General features: G+C 40.4%; 1 protein-coding gene across 1 annotated transcript in view; it reads right to left on the bottom strand.

Annotated features, from left to right (window-relative positions):
* ENOX2 (ecto-NOX disulfide-thiol exchanger 2) overlaps positions 1-19,821 on the bottom strand; it is a 175,820-nt gene that overhangs the window by 107,612 nt on the left and 48,387 nt on the right. The window lies entirely within an intron of this gene.

The following is a 19,821-nucleotide window of genomic DNA, read 5'->3' as shown; positions in this document are numbered from 1 at the left end:
CTCTCTATTGGACCTATTTTATGGAATAGAAAATTGACAGTTGCTGTCTCTTTTAAGGAAATTTGAAAGAGACCACAATTATGCCCAAAGGAATTGTCATACTCTAAGAAGTTGGTGACCCCATTCCCTATAGCCTCAAGGTATTGTAGCTTTGACAATAGCCTGGATGTGACCTGATAGCCTCAGAGACCATCTTTGGATTTTTCCAGGAATATAAATGGCAAGTTATTATTACATGAATGTTACTTGTAGAACTTGAACTGATGAGTATATTAGACACATGCATCAGGAGTGCATGAACTCACAACAGGATTGGCCAAGAGAGGTGAGCTGGAAAGAGAGAGCCATCAGGTACTAACTGAGCTATAAGGGAAGCCCCTGGAAAGAGAGAACAATTAGGAAATTACAACGAGAGATGAAGGTTAAATGGAACCAAGATGGAGGTATCTGCCATTATCTGAATACGATTATGTGGTTTGTTTTTTTTTTTTTTTGAGCCAAACTCCACTGATAAGCCTGGCTTCCTTAGGGGCAGCATTTCTCAGGCAAACAAGTTTAGAAGTCATTTGGGAAGAAATATTTCTTTCCTCTGACATGAGCGGCTAGGTGGAAAAGATGAGTAGACATTTGCTTTGGGAGCAAGAAGTGCTGAGCTTAATGCCTATCATCTCTTAGAGATGATGATGTATTATATATATCCATAAAATCACTGTAGCTGCTTGCTTTTTCCAGGGGGTCAGAGTACACACTCTTTATCTTCAAATGTCTGTTTTTTAGTCTGGCTATATCTTGAAATCTGTTTTGAATACAGCTCAGATAGGAAGGCTTTTGTTAAGCACGTAGTGACTCACCTTCAAGCACAACAGAACACCAGGACAGCAGCCTGACCTTTGTAGTAAAATTAATTTGATGCTTATAATCTAACCTAGAGTCCATAGCTTTTATTTATATGACAGAGTCACAAGACAAATTAGCAGGGATTATTAAATTCCACTTAAGCTCATTAGAGGGGAGAATTGAGGTTGATGAATTTCAGGATACTGGTGAGTTGGCCAAAAACATGTGGGAAAGGAAAGGAATATAGACTTCTAGGAATAAAGTGAAAGAGGCTACCCTTAGTGCACAGTGGGCACTCAGTGAGAAGTGATACAGTGAATGAGGCAAGGGTAAGACAAATGTGATGTCTGACACCCAGGAAGCCCCTTTCCTACCTCCCACTGATGCATCTTCAATCCCTATGAGCTTCTCACACAGGGAAGCCATTTGGCAAGTGCCAGAGACCCCAGCATGAAGCTGGAAGGTGAGTGGGTTAATGATGGTATCAGGCATGTCAGCCTGTATTCCCCTTCCCATTTGAGCTGGTGGTAGGATGTCTGGAGCAGAAGACTGCTAATGAGAAATGAAGAGAGTCAAATGGATACCAACAAACTAAGAAGATGGCTAAGAGATGGCTGAGAACTTCAAAGAGGAGAATTTCTATTGGGTTTCCAGAAAGTTTCTCCAACAGCAGTCCCAACTCCAGCAGGACCCAGGAGGAGTAAGTGTTTCTGTCAACTGCACTTTAAACAAGTGTGTTATACACAAACCTTTGACTGTTTGCTGTGGGAAATTCTAGTTGGTTTTATTTAGGCAATATAATAATGTAACTTTCTGAACTGATGCTCTTTATCTGAACATTCATGATAATGATTCATGTCTGTTCTTCTTTCTTTACCAATGATACTTGTATTCTATTAGCAAATATAATTTTGTAGAGGATGATAAGGGAATCAAAATTATCCAATTTGTTTCCATCATAGGAGCAGAAGGAATCCTTCAATGGTCTGTTTTGCATCATCGGACTGATTTCAATAAGTTTTTCTTTAGTAGTCAGAATTTGTAGCATTAAATATTACTCATCATTGTAGAGTCAGTACTAATTTAATACTACAGAGATAGCCTGGCTTTATCTAAGTGAACCCCCTTTTATTTTTTCTCACAGGAACTGAACATTTTCCAGTCTGGAGGTTCTCTGGAGGTTCTCCTGTACAACAGGAAGTATGATGACATTGTACCTTTCCAAGACATACTTAACGCTAGTATGATTCTCTAAATGGTTATCAGTACTTATATGAATAATTAACTGGGTACCTGCGATATATCCTCTGCTGGGTTGTAAGAACTTTGAGGGCAGGGTGGTACCTTATATACTGTTAACTATGCTCTGGAATATGACCTAGTGAATGGACAAGCAGTGGAGTTTTATTTCCTTCAATTTGCTGACAGCACTGTAATGCCTGACAATAATTGTGGCGCACACTATTTACTGGTTATTTTTTTAAAGTAAAAATGCTTTCCCCAACTTTTATACAGATTTTCAAGTTCATCTTGCTAATATTTTCTAAATTAATTTCTTCTTTCACTAACTGATCTTAGCCTACATAAGAGCATTAAACTCTAATCGGGGTTCTCTGGTTAGCCGGTTGGTTCTGTCTATAAAAACGATCTCAAGTCACAGGAATAAGATCAGGGGAATTAGGGATGATACGCAAAGTATTCAAACACCAGTATGGCATGAGTAACCAAATAGAACCTCACCACTGGAATCAGATCAGATCAGATCAGATCAGTCGCTCAGTCGTGTCCGACTCTTTGCGTCCCCAGGGCCCAGGAAATCCCTTGTTGTGCCAGAGGTCAACTTATTATTGCTAGACTGTGGGAAGCCTGGAGGATACCAGAAGGGTCAGGCAGTCATTTAGGAGGTATCTGAACAGTGATTATCTATTAGCAGGAATGGCTGGTGATCACTTACGGGGCACCTGACAATACCTATTTACCAACTGGAACAGAAGCTTTTGAATATTTTAAAACTAGTATGCCCAGCTAGTGCACACTGGCTGAATATCAGTCAGGAGGTTGTGGACTACCTTCACTGGGGCATGCAGCATAATAAGCAGATAGTCCTACCCACAGCTGCAGTCTTCTGAAGTAATCTGTTTTAATGTTCCAGGAAACCATTGTGATAAAAGTTACTCCTTATGTTAAGCCACAATACAAAAAAAAAAAAAAAAAAACACACACACAAAAAACCCTTTCTATAGAAATATTCATTTATGTCCTCTTATTCTGTTTTATGAACTTCTAATCACTTTTTATGTGTTAAACATGCTTTTTTCTTCTAAAGAAATTATTATTAAAAAATGCCTCTCAGTGATGTGTTGAGCTTAAAAAGAGAAAAGACCCCATCGTGCATAGTTTTTCCACCCCATGCAATGGAAGGTAAGCCAGGGAGGGGTAACTGAGAAGCAGAGACATAGAGTAGGAGACTGAGTAGCTGGGCTGGCTGTCTCCTGCTTTAGTACAGAAAGCAAAAGAAAAATATTTTTAAGTGGCAGCAGCTGGACAACAGGGAGTTCTTTGTTCAAAACATTAGAAGCAATGGAAATAAAAGTGCCATGTTTTTGTGCCCTTTAAAACCCTTTGTTGTGCTAATCCAATATCCAGGTCTCTGGCTGGCAGATCTACTCCACTTCAACATGCGGTAGCTGCTTAGGCACCTCATTGTCATCTATCCCTACCTGCACATTTCCACTCACTGTGTCACAATGAATAGCAATTGCTTCTCTGTGGGGATTGGCTGGATTCCAAGGCCTCAGTTTGGATAGACTTGTCTTTGCCATTTAGCATTAATTTTACTTCGTAGGCATGCTAATGAAATTGCTCAGAAAGTTGGATAGGATGTGTGGGAAATTGGCAAGGTGACTGATTCCTATTTCTCTTGAGGTGATGGCTGCAGCTCTACTAGATATTGTGAGTAGAAGCCAGTGGCAAATTTCCTTAGGTATAGGCTGGGTAAATGGATGAGTTAGAGTCACAGTTTCTGCCTGGAAGGAACATGTTCAGCATAGCCTAATTGCAGGGGTATCAAAATTCTTGCTTAGTCATAAAATCAAATGAGTAGGAATACATAAAAAATACAAACCAACAAAGTAGGAATTCTCACAAATGTATGTTTAAAACAAAAGCCCAAAGGACTTCCCTGGAGGTCCAATGGCTAAGACTCCATGCTCCTAGTGCACAGCACCCAGGTTTGATCCCTGGTCAGGGAACTAGATCCCACATGCCACATCGAAGATTGAAGATCCTGCATGCTACAACTAAGACCCGGCACAGCCAAATAAAAAAGCAAATAAATATTTTTTTTTTTAAAGAAAAGAAAAGCTCAGGAATATCACATATATTTTACTTTCTGGGACACCTCTCAGATTGCAAGTTAGACATACAAAGGAACTTGGAGTGCACACTAATGAACAGTTTCAAATGGCATGTTGCATAGTAGCCTGGAGGCAGAGGACTTGCTACAAGTGTTTTTAAGTTCCTAGGAAATATCTCAGAAATAACCCTTTCACTCCTTATCAACTGTACTATAAAGAGATCTCCAACAAAACAAAGCCCTTACCCTTATGTATGGGATTTCTTTGTGAATCAGTGGCTCCTTTGGGTTGGATTGATGGCTATAGAATATACATTGAAAATAATGGCTTGAGGTCCATAGATTTGAAAAGCTCTAACAAGCATGCCCTGGAGAAGGCAATGGCACCCCACTCCAGTACTCTTGCCTGGAAAATCCCATGGACGGAGGAGCCTGGTGGGCTACAGTCCATGTGGTCGCGAAGAGTGGGACATAACTGAGCGACTTCACTTTCACTTTTCACTTTCATGCATTGGAGAAGGAACTGGCAACCCACTCCAGTGTTCTTGCCTGGAGAATCCCAGGGACAGGGGAGCCTGGTGGGCTGGCGTCTATGGGGTCGCACAGAGTCGGACATGACTGAAGTGACTTAGCATAGCATAGCATAACAAGCATGCCCAGTGGGAGAGACTGATTAGACAGTTACAGACTTCTCCAATTTTTACATGTATCCCTGCCTGCTCTTAACTTGCATGAGCTTCCAACTTACCCAGGGATTTCACTTATGTAATAAACCAAATATTCATACATGAGTATCAATGGCTCCTTATGAAATACCTGACATTTTTTCAATAAAGAAGGAGTTTTGTATGTGTCACTTGGTCTGTGCTCTGCTGCGGGCATATTGCTCCGACAGTAGAAAAACATGCTCTTTCCAACAAGATTTAGTCTCATTTCCTTTTTCTTCCCAGTCTCTCTCTAATGACTGGAAGTAGAATGAGACTTCAATTTTAGGATGATTTAGAGGTCTGTGAGTTGGCTCTTTCTTCCCTTGGTGTGTAACCAACTTCAAAGAAGCAATTGTGTAACTACTAAGGAAATTAGTTCTTTTGCCAAGGGATGGAGACCTTTTGTCATAAGCCAGAATGAATAACTAAGCCCTTCTGTATCCATCTCAAGAGGGCCTCGGGCTGAAGAGGAGTGTCTGGCTCGTGGTCTAGGTTTGCTCACGAGAGTAGCAAGCAGTCAGCTGGTCAAGAATATTGTTTCTGTGCTTTCCGTAGGCAGAAGCACTGAAGTAGGGAAGTGAGGGTGAGTGTGGGGAAGACAAAGGGGAAATAAGACAGTAATGAAAGAATGTAAAGTAAATATATAGCACAAGGCCTGATAGGTGCATCTCTATGTAGAGCTACCACTTATTGCTCAATTATCTTCCTGTGTAACTTGCTGCATTAAGCATTTTATATGTATTTTATACTTACAACCGCCTTATGAGGCAGGTATTATTATGATTCTCATTTTATGAAAATGCTGGGAAAGATTGAAGGCAGGAGGAGAAGGGGACGACAGAGGATGAGATGGTTGGATGGCATCACCGACTCAATGGACATGAGTTTGAGCAAGTTCTGGGAGATGGTGAAGAACAGGGAAACCTGGCATGCTGCAGTCCATGGGGTCACAAAGAGTCAGACATGACTGAGCGACTGAACCACAACAATAGGTGTTAGGCATTATATTTGGCATTTTGGCCCATCCAATATTTGGTACATTACTTATGCCTAATCCTCACAACACTCTTGAGTTGCAGGTATGATTATCTCCATTTACAGTTGAAGAGATGGTGGTTCAAAAAAGTTAAGCAACTTGCCCAAGATCACACAGGGAGTAAATGGCAGAGTGAGGATTCTAATCCACACTTGACTCCCAAGCCCATGCTTTTTTTTTTTTTTTAATAAGTAAATTCCTTAGTGTTGCTGAGGGTGCTGTTACATGGAACTCATTTTATTTTATTTATTTATTTTGTGGCTGTGCCGGGTCTTTGTTGTTACATGCGGGCTTTCTCTAGTTGAGGCGAGTAGGCACTACTCTTCATTGCGGTGTATGGGTTCAGCAGTTGCGGCTCCTGGGCTCTAGAGCAAGGGCTCAGTAGTTGCAGGGAATGGGCCTAATTGTTCTGCAGCATGTGGGATCTTCCCAGAGCAGGGATTGCATCTGCATTGGCAGGTGGATTCCTATCTACTGCGCCACCAGGGAAGTCTGAAAGCCCATACTTTTAAGCACTGAACTCTGCCACCTCTACTGCAATCGGCTATGTGTTAGACATTAAGTAAATGTTTGTCCCCATCCCAGTTGGGACAGTGAAGGTAGGTGGAGAGTTGAAGGTAACCTGAATTTAGCAATCAGAGAAGGAGAGGTTGATCAGTGGAGACAGAGCTATAGCTGCTATTTTCCCGTGGGCTGGTGTTACACAAGATGTGGGGAGAGGTGATAAAGGGGAGACAAAAGGTAACTGATTTCTTTTTTTTTAATCCAATTTTATTTTATTTTATTTTTTGCCATTTTAAAAATTTATTTTAATTGGAGGCTAATTACTTTACAGTATTGTGGTGGTTTTGCCATACATTCACATGAATCAGCCATGGGTGTACATGTGTGCCCCATTCGGACCCTCCCTCCCACTTCCTTCCCCATCTCATCCCTCAGGGTCATCCCAGTGCACCAGCCCTGAGCACCCTGTCTCATGCATTGAACCTGGACTGGTGATCTATTTCACATATGATAATATACATGTTTCAATGCTGTTCTCTCAAATCATCCCACCCTCGCCTTCTCCCACAGAGTCCAAAAGTCTGTTCTTTACATCTGTGTCTCTTTTGTTGTCTCGCATATAGGGTCATTGTTACCATCTTTCTAAATTCCACATGTATGTGTTAATATATCCAGTGTTCTTGCCTGGAGAATACCAGGGATGGGGGAGCCTGGTGGGCTGCCATTTATGGAGTCGCACAGAGTCGGACACGACTGAAGTGACTTAGCAGCAGAAGCAGCAGCATACTGTATTGGTGTTTTTCTTTCTGGCTTACTTCACTCTGTATAAGAGGCTCCAGTTTCATCCACCTCATTAGAACTGATTCCATTGTGTATATGTACCACAGCTTTCTTATCCATTCGTCTGCTGATGGACATCTAGGTTGCTTCCACGTCCTAGCTATTGTAAACAGTGCTGCGATGAACATTGGGGTACACATGTCTCTTTCAATTCTGGTTTCCTCGGTGTGTATGCCCAGCCGTGGGATTGCTGGGTCGAATGGCAGTTCCATTTCCAGTTTTTTAAGGAATCTCCGCACTGTTCTCCATAATGGCTGTACTAGTTTGCATTCCCACCAACAGTGTACGAGGATTCCTTTTTCTCCACACCCTCTCCAGCATTGTTTGTAGACTTTTTGATAGCAGCCATTCTGACTGGCGTGAGAAGGTAAATGATTTCTATCTCCTCATCCCAAAATGTAAGAAGAAGAAAGACCACTCAGCATAGGAACTGGGGCTAGGAACTAACAATGTAAGAGAGTTACTACTATCTGAGCTAGGTTGGTATGCCAGTTATTGATTCATTGCCTCATAGTTTCAAATTCGCCCTTTATGGCTTGCTTCATGTAAAGAGTTCTGGGTCCTTTATATATTTTACCTTTGCCAGCTGGCACAGTGTTAAGCTTTGTCAAAGGGGGCACAGGAGAGACATTTTGGCAGGAAAGAACCTTCTGTCCTGGCTGCAGGTTGCTGGTGTGCTCACTTGGCAGGCTCCTGCATTGTAGCAACCCAGCATCCCCAGTGCCTGTCTCTAGCAGCTCACACAGCTTTCCTAGCACTACATTTCCCGGCATGTAGTTTCTGCAGTACATGCTAATCAGCAGCACCCAGCAACTTGGCACAGTACCCCTCCCTCAGGAAGTTTTGTAGTGAAGTGCCTATTCGGAGATACCTTTCTGTGAACAGCACTCCCTGGCACTGTAGAGGGTAGATTTTCCAAAAGTTCCACTGGGAAGATTTCTAGAAAGTTCCAGGAGTCAGAATTCCACCAAGTTCTGCCACCATAGCCCCACAGCCATTCTCTGCTATCCACTGAACCACAACTGTGCCTTCTCCTACAAGGTCTGGATCTATCCCTTTGGAAAAGGTTCTCCCTTGGGTGCTCTAATTCAGTCATAGGGTGTAGTGGCTGCTCCTAATATTTGCTACTCCTACATTCTTTACAGTTCTCTTTACTTCTTACTAGCCAATCCCCGATTATTGTTAATACTTACAGTAAACCTCCTCTGTTTAAATTACTGTGTGGTTTCTCTCTCCTAATTTTTCCCAGACTGATACAGTTCACTCCCTCTCCCCAGATATAAAAGTAAGATGATTCCTTGGGCAAGGGATGCTTCTAGGAGGGAAGTGAAGATAGGGAGGATGACTTTTTTCCCTCAGAGACAAACTTCTAAAGAGAAAAGTATATCTTATTTTTTCAGGAGGCAGGAGATGACTTCTCGGTCTTGCTTTCCAGTACAAGAAAATGAATTAGAGTGCCTGTGGCCTCTCAACTGCTAGAATTCTCTCAAAGAGGAGGAAAGAATCTGCCAGAAAGGAAAGGCAATTGGAATCTTGAAGACTGCTTAGGCAATGAGACTCAAAGGGCTTAGGATCATTCCTAGTTCAAACTGTAGTTGAAGGTCTATAGCTCAAGTGCTCCAAGGGATAAGGGGGTATTTGTAATGATAGCCTCAGATTGACCACCTTCTTTAAGAAAACAATGAATATTAAACTCAAAATCTCTATCATTGCCCGCAGAACCCTTCTTCAAAGCTCAAGATTGTCTTCTGGAGATAAAATATTTTCCTTTTTTGCCCCCTGGGTCTCCATGGATACATTTATAGCCATTATAGCCAGACAGCTTAAAATGTCACGAATTTTGGAAAAACTTCTGAAACCAGGATAGAAGTTAGGTGTTTGGGGTTGGTGTGTCAGGATATTTTCCAAGAGCCATGAGAAGGAATGGTCTTCACCAGTGACAGAACACCATCATAATTTTTATATTACTCATGGATTTGTGCAGCTGAGTTCTTTCTGAATTTTAATAAAGCATTTTCCAAAACATGTGTTGTTAATTAACAACTACCTTTCTCTACTGTTGTTCTCTTTATGCCTTTGTGCTTCCCCACTCCTCCAAATAGCTCAAACTACAGTATTGCTTCCCCAAAGCTCAATGAATGCAAAATGGAAAGCAACTAGGAGAGAATAAGGAAATGTGAATTTCAAGGTCTGATCATCAACAAAAATGTTCCCTTTACATGATACAAGGTCATCTTTGGAGAATTTAGAAAGCACTGGCCAAGATCAAATTTAGAGACACTAAAAGCATCCTAGCTAATCAGCCAGCCTGCTCAATTGCTAGGAAGTTTTCCATACACTTCCCATGTGTCTGAGGCCTCATAACAATTACAACTGCATTTGGAGCCATAGCAGCTTTCAATAAAGATTGTTTAGCCAGAGTGGTCATTGAGGGGGTTCCAGCTGGTCTTCTTGATCATCCAGGGCACCAATAGGTTCATGTTTGGATGAAGATCCCAAGCAACGTGGGTGAAAGAGGAAAGTTTGAGTAATTTTACATAGTACGATTCTCCTGCTAGTAAACTAACAAATTGAAGTTTCAGAAAATCAGTCCAACTCTAGTCTCTACTTCCCTTCTTCTGTTTGCTCTTTCTAATCTTGACCCTGGCCCAAGTCCCTGCAAATCTTCACTAGCCTTTCCTCTTTTCCCCCACATGGTAAACACACACATACAGACAGAGGGATCACACAGCCAAGATGGAACAGAGAAAGGAGCATTGTCTCAGAGGAGTTTGATGGTTTATATTGTAGCAGCTGGTAAGGACAGGTGGAATTGGTGAGATGTAGGGGTTGTTGCCCCATTCTTCCTCAAGAATGAGAAGGTCATTTATATAAACCAGGGGTTACTATAAACCAGTACAAACTTATCATCACTTTCCAAACAGTAATAAGATCTTTTCTGTTCTCATTATAATGATTATAGATTAGAGTATTGGTTCTTACCCAAGGTGGTTGGATAGTCTGCCACATGAAGAATTGGTATCCAGATGGCCTAGTTGTTTAAGACAGGCTTTAGAATCAAAACCTGGTTTTACTCTCAGATTCACCACTAACCATGAGTAAGGTACTTAACTTCTCTGAAGTTTTTCTCTGAAGAACTTCTCTGAAGTTCTCTGAGTTTTCTCATCAGAAAAATGGTAATAATAGTATGTGCATTATAGGATGTTGTGAGGAATAAATAAAATAAGGTATGTAAAGATTCTGGCACATAGGGAACACTCCATGTATATTAGCTACTATTATTTTTATAGTATTATTTACTAAAAAGCACATTTGCTTAACATTCTTGGCTGGCTTGTTCTCTTTAATCACTTTTGCAGATGAGGACAGAGGTAACATTGTCACAGGTAAAAAAAGATGTGTCCCACACAAATATTCATAATTTATTTTTGAAAAAAGTACAAAACCAATTCAACGATTTTCAACAAATGCTGTTCATGCAATTGGACATCTGAAGGCAAAAGGAAATGAAGAGAGAAAGAAAGAAAGGAAAGAAGGAAGGAAGAAACTTGATCCAAGTCATACGTCTTATACAAAAATTAACTCAAGATGAAACATAGACTTAAACATTAAATGTAAAACTTTAGGAGAAAAACAGGGAAATCTTTGGGATCTAGTGATAGACAAAGAGCTCTTAACCTTGTCACCAAAAACATGACCCATAAAGAGAAAAATTGATAAACTAGATTTCACCAAAACTAAAACTTTATCTGTGAAAGACCCTGTTAAGAAGATGAAAGGCATGTTGAGGGGTGGTAGAAAATATCTGCAAACCACAGATTTAACAAAGGACAAGTATCCAGAGTATATAAAAAGCTGTTAAAACTCAATAGAAAAACTAGGGAAATGCAAATTGAAATCACAATGCGAGACTACTACACGCCTTCAGAATGGCGAAAAGAATAAAAAATTGGCTACGTCAAATGCTGGTGAGGACGTAAAGAGAGCAAATCACTCATATGTTGCTGGTGGTAATGTTAAAATGGTATAATCATTTTGGAAAAGTTTGTCATTTTCTTTAAAAAATTAAATATTCACCTAGCAAATGACTCAGCGATTGTACTCTAGACATTCATCCCTGAGAAATGAAGACTTATATTCACACAAAACCATGTAATAAATGTGTATAGTAGCTTCATTCATAGTAACAAAAACAACTAGAAAAATAAGATGTTGTCAACCGGTCAATGTTAAGCTATGGCACATCCATACAGTGGAATACTACACAATCAACTACTGATACATACCATTATTTGAATGATTTTGAAGGGAATTACGCTGAGTGAAAAAAAAGCCAATTCAGAAAGATTACACCCTGTATACTTCCAGTTATACGATATTCTTGAAATGCCAAAAATTATAGAAATGGATAACATATTAGTGGTGGTTGTGGCAGGAGGGAGGTAGGGTAACACGAAGGATCATGTGGTGATGGAACTGTTCTGCATTTTTATGGAACCAATGTCAATATCCTGATTGTGCTACAGTGTTACAAGATGTTACTGGGTGAAGGTTGTATAGGATCTCTGCATTATTTCTTACAAATAGCATGTGAATGTTCAATCATCACAAAATAAAAAAGTTTAAATTTAAAAAAAAAAAGGAAGGAAAAAAAGATGTGGATAGAAGAAGCAGAGTAGATAGACCATGTTGTTTCTAATGCTGTTCAGATATGTATCCCAGATTACAGAAGGGTTTCCAGCTTGGCAGGCTTATCCAAGGTACTGCCGACATCCCCTCAGTGTAGGAAAGCAAGGCAGGCTTTTCAGGCGTACACAGTACTTCTCCTCTCACTGGGATATTAGTTATTGCTCTCACAATTAATGAAGGTTAGAAAGCTCTGGGTTAGAATCAGTAAAGTTCCTGAAAGCCCTCCAAACAGCTCTGTTGCTGGTACCCAGACTGCTACTGGAGAAGCCTCCTTTGAGATCATTTAAGCAGAGGGGATCTCAGAGGAAACAGTATACTTTTGGCTGGCCTCTGAAGAAGAAAGAAGGCAGTCATAGGACGGCTCTCTTCTTGAAGACAATGTACAGAAAAGACTGAGGATCACAGGCCTGACAAGGAAAAAAGCAGAAATTTCTCTGCCTCCCTGTGTCTGGGTAATTGGACATTTCTTTACCTATCATGGATGGCACATAGTACTTCAGGCAACCTGGAAGAAAAGTGTTGGGCAAAGACCAGCTGAGGGTTGACATCTCATTTGTAAAGGCTAACTGTTCACACTTGAGTGATTGTGCAGAATATTAAAGCCCAGTCTTCTTTTCCGTCTGGATGATGGACCACTACAGGCAGAATGCATTTCTACCACTGACTGAGTATTTTCAAATAGACACAATAGTCTTTCTTACTGCTTTCTTCTTTTCTGTGATATCATTAAACTGTTCAATTTGATAAACACTGACTTTTATGCTTCCCTACACACTGGTTCCCTGTTTACCAAATCCCTTGAAAAATGCCCAGCCCAGGTGGTCTGTGTATAATCAGCAGAGTTCCTCAGACATGTCTCCAAGAAGTCTGAATTAAGGCATTTGAAGGTGAACGAAGAACCCCATTCACGTGAATGCCTGCTGCGGCAATTGGGATGTGCTTATCTCATAGGAGCTGGCCAGGGATAGTGCCACTTCTGTGCCCATTTCTTGTCTCCCTTAATCATGCCCTAGGGGCACAGAGGAGCTTCTAGGGCCTCTGAGCGTATTGTGTGTTCAGCCCATTTCCTCAGGGCATAGTGCCTTCCTGCCTTTCTCACCTTCTCTTCTTACTGCCAGCTCTATTATCTCCATCAGAAATTTGATCCTGCTACAAGTGCTGTGGGGCTTTTTTTGGTCTACTTTTTTTTTTTTTTTTTTTTAAATAGAGCCTTCCAGTTTCCTTTGGGCCATTATGTTCTCCTGAAGCAATGCTTTGCCCTCAGTCATTAATATTTAATGTGACTAGAAGCTTTCACAAAAACCTATTGAGATGCACATGTTTTAAGTGGCAAAGCTGTTATTTAATGATCTCAGGTGGGTACACTAATTCAACCTACCCGTGAGGGAAGGTGACCTCTTAGTCCCTCTGGCTCTGTGTCTACATTAATATAATTGAAATCTCTTGCCATTTATGGAAACATCCATTTACCCTAGAAGGGGCTGCAGGATTTTTTCAGACATCATAAAGGTAACTTATGATGTCTGAAAAATTGGAAAAGAATATAAAAAAATACAAGTGTGAAAAGATGTACATATGATGAATGTCTGTTACAGCATTGCTATAAGAAGAAAATAAATTAGGAACAACCCAACTGTCCAACAGCAGAGGAGTGGTTAAATAAATTAAATGATATCTTTATAAATGGAATACTCTGTAGCCAGTAGGAATAATGATGTAGATCTATGCTTACTGACATGAAAAGATACGAAGATATGTTAATAGGTGAAAAAAAATCAGGCTACAAAACAGTATATACAATGTTTCAATTGTTTTTATTAAGAAAACTGACACACTGGCCGTAAAGCCAGAAAAGGTATATGCCAAAATGTTAATAGGTGTTCTCTCTGGGTGTTGTGATTTTCAATTCTTTACTGTCTGAACTTTTCACAAGCATACACAGCAAAATTATTTTATTTAAAAAAGTATTATGGGATTGTAGCTATACAACTTACAAATTGTTTTCACTTGACATTGTAATCCAAGCAACTTTTATATTTCCATTCAAGCCCCAGTTTTTAATCTAGAGCAGAGGCTGGCAAGCTTCTCTCAAGGGCCAGATCATACGTATTTTAGGTTTTGTGGCCCATGGAGCCTCTGTCATACTACTCCCCTCTGCACCTGTAGTGCTAAGGCAGTCAGAGACAATATAGAAACAATTGGCATGGCTATGTTCATAAAATTTTATTTAAGAAACATGCAGTTGGCTGGATTTCACCTACAGACTAGAGTTTACTGAACTCTGCTCTGGAGTGTAGAATACAGGAGGCTCAAGTCCCATGTGCCTTGAGAATTAATCTTATTTCCTCTGTTCTCCTGGGTCAATGCAGGTTATACTACTAGTTGCTGCTCTCCAAAGTTGAGACTAAGGTGGCTTGGAGACATCACTGGAACTTCCTATTTTTTGCTTCTTTGTCTGAGAATTTTCCCACTCCATACTTGGGACATGCTTTATATTGAGCCAGCCAGCTCGCCAAAATGAACCTTAGACCTGCCACAGATAAAGCCATGGCTACAGAAGTCCCTTAAGTGATTCAAAAGGGTTGACGAATTCACAATTGCCAAGTGAGTGACTTTAGCTAGACCCAGAAAGCCCTAGAGAATCAATGCTTCCTATAGCTCGCCAGTATTAACACACTCCATAAAGTAGTTTTCTGAAGAGATGGGTTATCATAGTCTGTCAACAGGAAACCTTTTAAAGAGTCTTCAAATGTTCAACAATACCCTAATTTAGGAGTCTAAAAGACTTACATAGCTGAGGCAAAATACACATGGGAAAAAAGGGAAGTTTTAGCTAAAGATAGGCAGCCACTCCTAGTTAACAGACAGCATCCTGATTTTCAGAAGAACAGTGGACCAAGGCTATGTGGATTTAGTTCACATATTTGCCTTAAGTTACAATCAGTGTTGTAGATTCCTATAGCAGTTTCCTTGACATATCAAATCTATAAAGAATATTTTCTACTTCTTTTCTCTTCCAAGTAAGAGGGATTAAATTATTGCTTGTATACACACACACACACACACACACACCCACCCATGAAATGCCTTCAAATTACATAGCCTTCAGATCACCCCAATCCTGTTACCTGAAGTATTATTCAATTACACTTACTGGTCTGACCACTCAAAAGAGGTCACCCAGGAATAGAAAGTATTAGGTACAGGATCCAGGGAACCAGAGCCAGATACTCAGGATTCAGGGTTACAGCAGACCTAGACATCTTGAATTCATCATCTGGGAAAATCTGACACATAGCACCAAATATTAAAGATAGAATCTCTGTACGCAGCCCACAGCACTTGTAAAGCAGCCCCCTACAACAGTCAGAAGAGTGGCCAGTTGGCTAAGGTGGGCAATGGGAAAAGGAAGCTGGAAAATGTCTCCAAGACAACCAAGAAAATTCGATGGAGAGCATTTCAAAGGTTTAGAAGGAAGTAGGGGATGGAATCAAGGTGTGTGATCTAAGGGCAAAGGGCAGACCAGAGAGGGAGCATGCTGCTAGAACTGTGGTTTCCATTTGACAGAAGCAGGTTAAGTGACTTGTTCAAGGTCCCCAACAATTATCTTGAAATTAAATTCACTCTTTCAGTTTCTCTTCTGATTTCTATCCCACCATATCACGCAGATGCTCATGAAGCTGGGGCCTATTCATTTGTCTGAAGATTTAAACAACTTAGAAATAATGTGTAGTATGTAGATGGGAAATAGTTGCTTGACTCCTCTGTGGAGATGACAGAAATTTTAAGGCATGGAAAATGATTTACCTAAAAATGTTAAGTGCCTGATTTGGAACAAATTGGGATGGGGCATTCCAGCTATTCCTGGCTAATAGACTAGAAGCAGCTTTTCCAATTGAGAGAATGACACTAAAATTGCTATCATGGCTTAAAAAGTTGCTCAAGTTTAATTTAAATAAATGGATGTAACAGGAAGTACGGTGAACAAGAAGTATGACTTGGAAAAACTTGGCTTCTAGTGTCATCTGTCACTAAGTTTACTGTGTGATCTTGAATAAGTTACTTCCTCTCTCTGGATGTTAGTTTCCTTACCTGTGAAATGAGGCAGTTGGACTCCACAATCCCTAAAGGGTCTTCCACCTCTCACATTTTATGATCCTGTAATTCCTGGTGGATTTTCTCTCCTGACATTTATTTGCAAGGGCCATTCTGCCACCCACACAATTTAAGTTTTTGGTAAATCACAGATGGTCTTAAATAAAATCTCCCCCTTGAAGAGGGGAAAAGAACAGGATGTTTGTGCTGAAATGGCTCATGTCAGGTATGACCTTTTTAATTCAGAGCAGCTCTCTAGTGGTTCATTAACTCACGCCATGGGCAGCACAGCAAGCAAATACGTTACAAAAGGCCCCAGTGGTGCAGCCAGAGAAAGCTGCCCCATTACCTAGTGAAAACAAAGTGGTTTCTTCTCTATGCCCACACTGGTCAATTTTTAGATCAAGAACATATGATTTTATCACTGAAGGGATCCTGGCCAACTCACAGAAACCCTGTGCCAACTCTGATACTTGCTTTGAGGACTAAGCTGGAGTCCTTTCCACAGGAAGTAATGGAATTACTTCTAAATAATTGATAACTGTGGCTCTCTTTCCCAGATAATTAAAAATGCATAGAAAATATAATATTCTAACAGCCCTGTTCTCATTTACTTTTTCTTAACAACCCACTAAGGTGGGGGAAAATATTAGTAAGCATTATTAACCCCATTTACTAGATAAGGAAACTAGGGCTCAGAGAAGTTAAAGACATGCCCCTGGTCACATAGTGTCAGACCTGACAGTAAAACCTACATGTTAACTGGTTCAGTTAACTCACCAATACACTTTTTCAACTGTCCTGTTATACTAATTGTAAGGTGTTGTCAGGAGTACAAGTTAAAGATAAAAGATTTTAGTACTGTGTCTAGATACTGCAAAGTACTTTTACCCTCATTTGAAGACTTGTGGCATAGGTTTCATTTCTCATAATGGGAAGAGGGCTAGGAGAACTCTTGAGAAAATACATATTACACAATGAATTCAATTGATCATATATATCTACTAGAGCCAAAGCAAATATTTTTTGGACATCTATAAAACTGACCCTTGTGCAAGGTGATATGGAGATACATAAACATATAAAATGTGATTCCTGACCTCAAAGAGAGTCATAAACACTTAATACTGTATAATAAAACACTAAATGTTGGAGTTGCAATGAGGGCTGTAGGGGTATGGGGAGGGGAGAATTTGGTGAGGAAAAGCTTCATGGAAGAAATGGAATTTAAACAATGGGTACAATTTTATTGGCAGAAATGAGGAAGAAGTAAAAAGGCAAGTGAAGTGTGTGGGAAGGGAACAGCATGAGCTACATCAAAGGGGTAGGCAACTATGAGATTGGAGATCTGTGAGGATACTGATGTGAGTGGAGAGCAGTGGGGCAGTCTCTGGTAAATCTACAACTCATCCTAAGTGTTTGGGCAGAGGGTTGTTCCCTTTCACAGCATTCAATTTACTCATGAACAAAATGGTACTGAAGCCAGTGGCAGATATAATGACAGAACGGCAGGTAGACACAGTGATAGTTAAGAGCATTGTTTCTGAAGTCAGACAAACCTGGGTTTGAGTCCCAGAATTAGCACTAACTTCCCTGTATTACTTTGGGTTAGTTAATTAACCTCTTGGAGCTTAGTTTCCTTCTCTGTCGAATGGGGCTGCAATGAAGAGCCTATGACATAACACCCATCAAGCACTCAGCTAAGTGCTGGCGCATGGTAAGCACTGTTAAATGGGAACTATAATAAAGGTGGTGTATTGGACGGGACTTCATTTTCATACCTTTGTTAAGTTTTTTCATATGGTTAAATTAAAAATTACAAAGTGTTTTTGGCCCAAACACTTGTTTAGTTTTTTATTCAAATTTTGATTTAAAAACCATGATGACCATGGTAGTGGGAACAGAGTGGGAAATGGTGATTAATAGGAAAGTTAAGATCAGATCCTCTAGGAACTCCATGGTTGGTTTGAGAAGATTGCCCTGTGAGGAATACGTATGCCTTCTAAGGAGAAGGAACCAGAGGAATCAGTGCAAGGGCACTTAGCCAACTGCTGGCAAGAGTGTTCCAAGCTTGCCAACTGCTCATCCTTATCTCCATTCAATACTCAGTGGAGTCCAGCTCTTTGCAACCTCAGGGGCAGTAACCCGCCAGGCTCCTCTGTCCATGGGATTCTCCAGGCAAGAATACTGGAGTGGGTTGCCATTTCCTACTCCAGGGAGTCTTCCTGACTGAGGGATCAAACCCACATCTCCTTCTTGGCAGGTCGGTACTTTACCACTGAGCTACCTGTGAAGCCTTGAGAGACTCTAGGGAAGTAAATTCCTGGCTTGAGTCAAGCAGGAGGAAATAACAGGTGCCAACAATGATAAGCAATAGAATTCCAGAGAAGAGCAACTGTTACCTGAGCCTGGAAGGTCATGAATGAGGAGCACATTTTCAAAATAGGTGCCCAGGGACATTGTTGTAATTACCAACCAATGAGCCTCCCCTTAGTACCAGGAAAACAGATGGATACTAATTAAAGGGGAATAGAGAGGGAGAGACAGAGAAGAATATAATATTTAAATATGAGGAACTCAAGAGAGTCAAGCTGGTTCTGTTTCTGATAAAGAAAATCAGCCTTTTAACTCCAGGTAGCTTTAACCATGGCCCCCTATCCTGCAGAAACCTAAGCTAAGTGTTTTCAAATAATCTTCATATATAATTTTCCTTGGTCCAGGGTGTACTGCAGTGTTGGTTTTGAAGTAAAAGAAAGCTTGGGAAGCCACCCTTATGACCTCATGTAGCATCTTTCTTATGCTTTTCTCCCTTTTCTTTCTCAAAGGGAGGAGAAGCATAACATTTTTTCAAATGACAGCTTGCTGAGCTTGTTGGCTATCATCGTTAAAGAATGGTTTATTAAACAGATGATGTACAAGAACTTAGGAAAGTAATGGTGACCAGAGAATCCAGTGTGAGAACATGTCTGGTTAAGTAAAGATGCGTTTTTTCTTTGAATAGGATACTAGAATAACAGCTTTACAGCAAATCCTTATAAAAAAAGATGAATACATATGGATCAGATGATAATTTAGTTATAAGTCTATTCCTAGCTGGTTGAAGAGCTGTACTCAAAAAAAAAAAAAAAAAAAAAGTAGTGATGAATGGATTGCCAACAATTTGGAGGGAGATCTCTAATAGTTGCTAAAGGGCTCTCTACTTGCCCATGTCCTATTCAATATTTTAACATAGGACTTTTTGATGAAGTTGTAACAGGCTTGCTTGTTACAACTGCAAATAAGACAAAGCCAGAGAGTAAACCTACTTGATGATAGAACTGCATTTCAAAAACAATTGTCACCACTATTTATTGAGTATCTTCTATGGTAACCCACTCCAGTATTCTTGCCTGGAAAATTCCATGGACAGAGGAGGCTGATGGGCTACATTGCATGGGGTTGCAGAGTCGGACACAGTGGAAGTGACTTAGCATGTACGCAGGCACTACTGTATACAAGCTCTCTTGAAATCTTAAAGCCACAGAAAACTAAGGTTAGAGATGTTTTAAGTAGCTTGTCTAAAGCTACACAGTTAGTAAGTGGCATTGCTAGGATTTAAACCCTAATTGTCTGCTATTAAAGCTCATGCTCTTTCTCATACACTATACTGCCAGCCACTACCCTACATTGTCTTGACAAGTTAGAGGAGAATATGATTTTTCCCGAAGATAGGACAGTACTGAGCAGAGGCTGGAAGCGCTGGTAAACAAGAAAGAATC

The sequence above is a fragment of the Bos mutus genome, chromosome X (assembly GCF_027580195.1).
Source record: "Bos mutus isolate GX-2022 chromosome X, NWIPB_WYAK_1.1, whole genome shotgun sequence".
Taxonomy (NCBI): domain Eukaryota; kingdom Metazoa; phylum Chordata; class Mammalia; order Artiodactyla; family Bovidae; genus Bos; species Bos mutus.
Note: the sequence above shows the minus strand (reverse complement) of the source record. Positions and strands in the feature narration are given on the sequence as shown.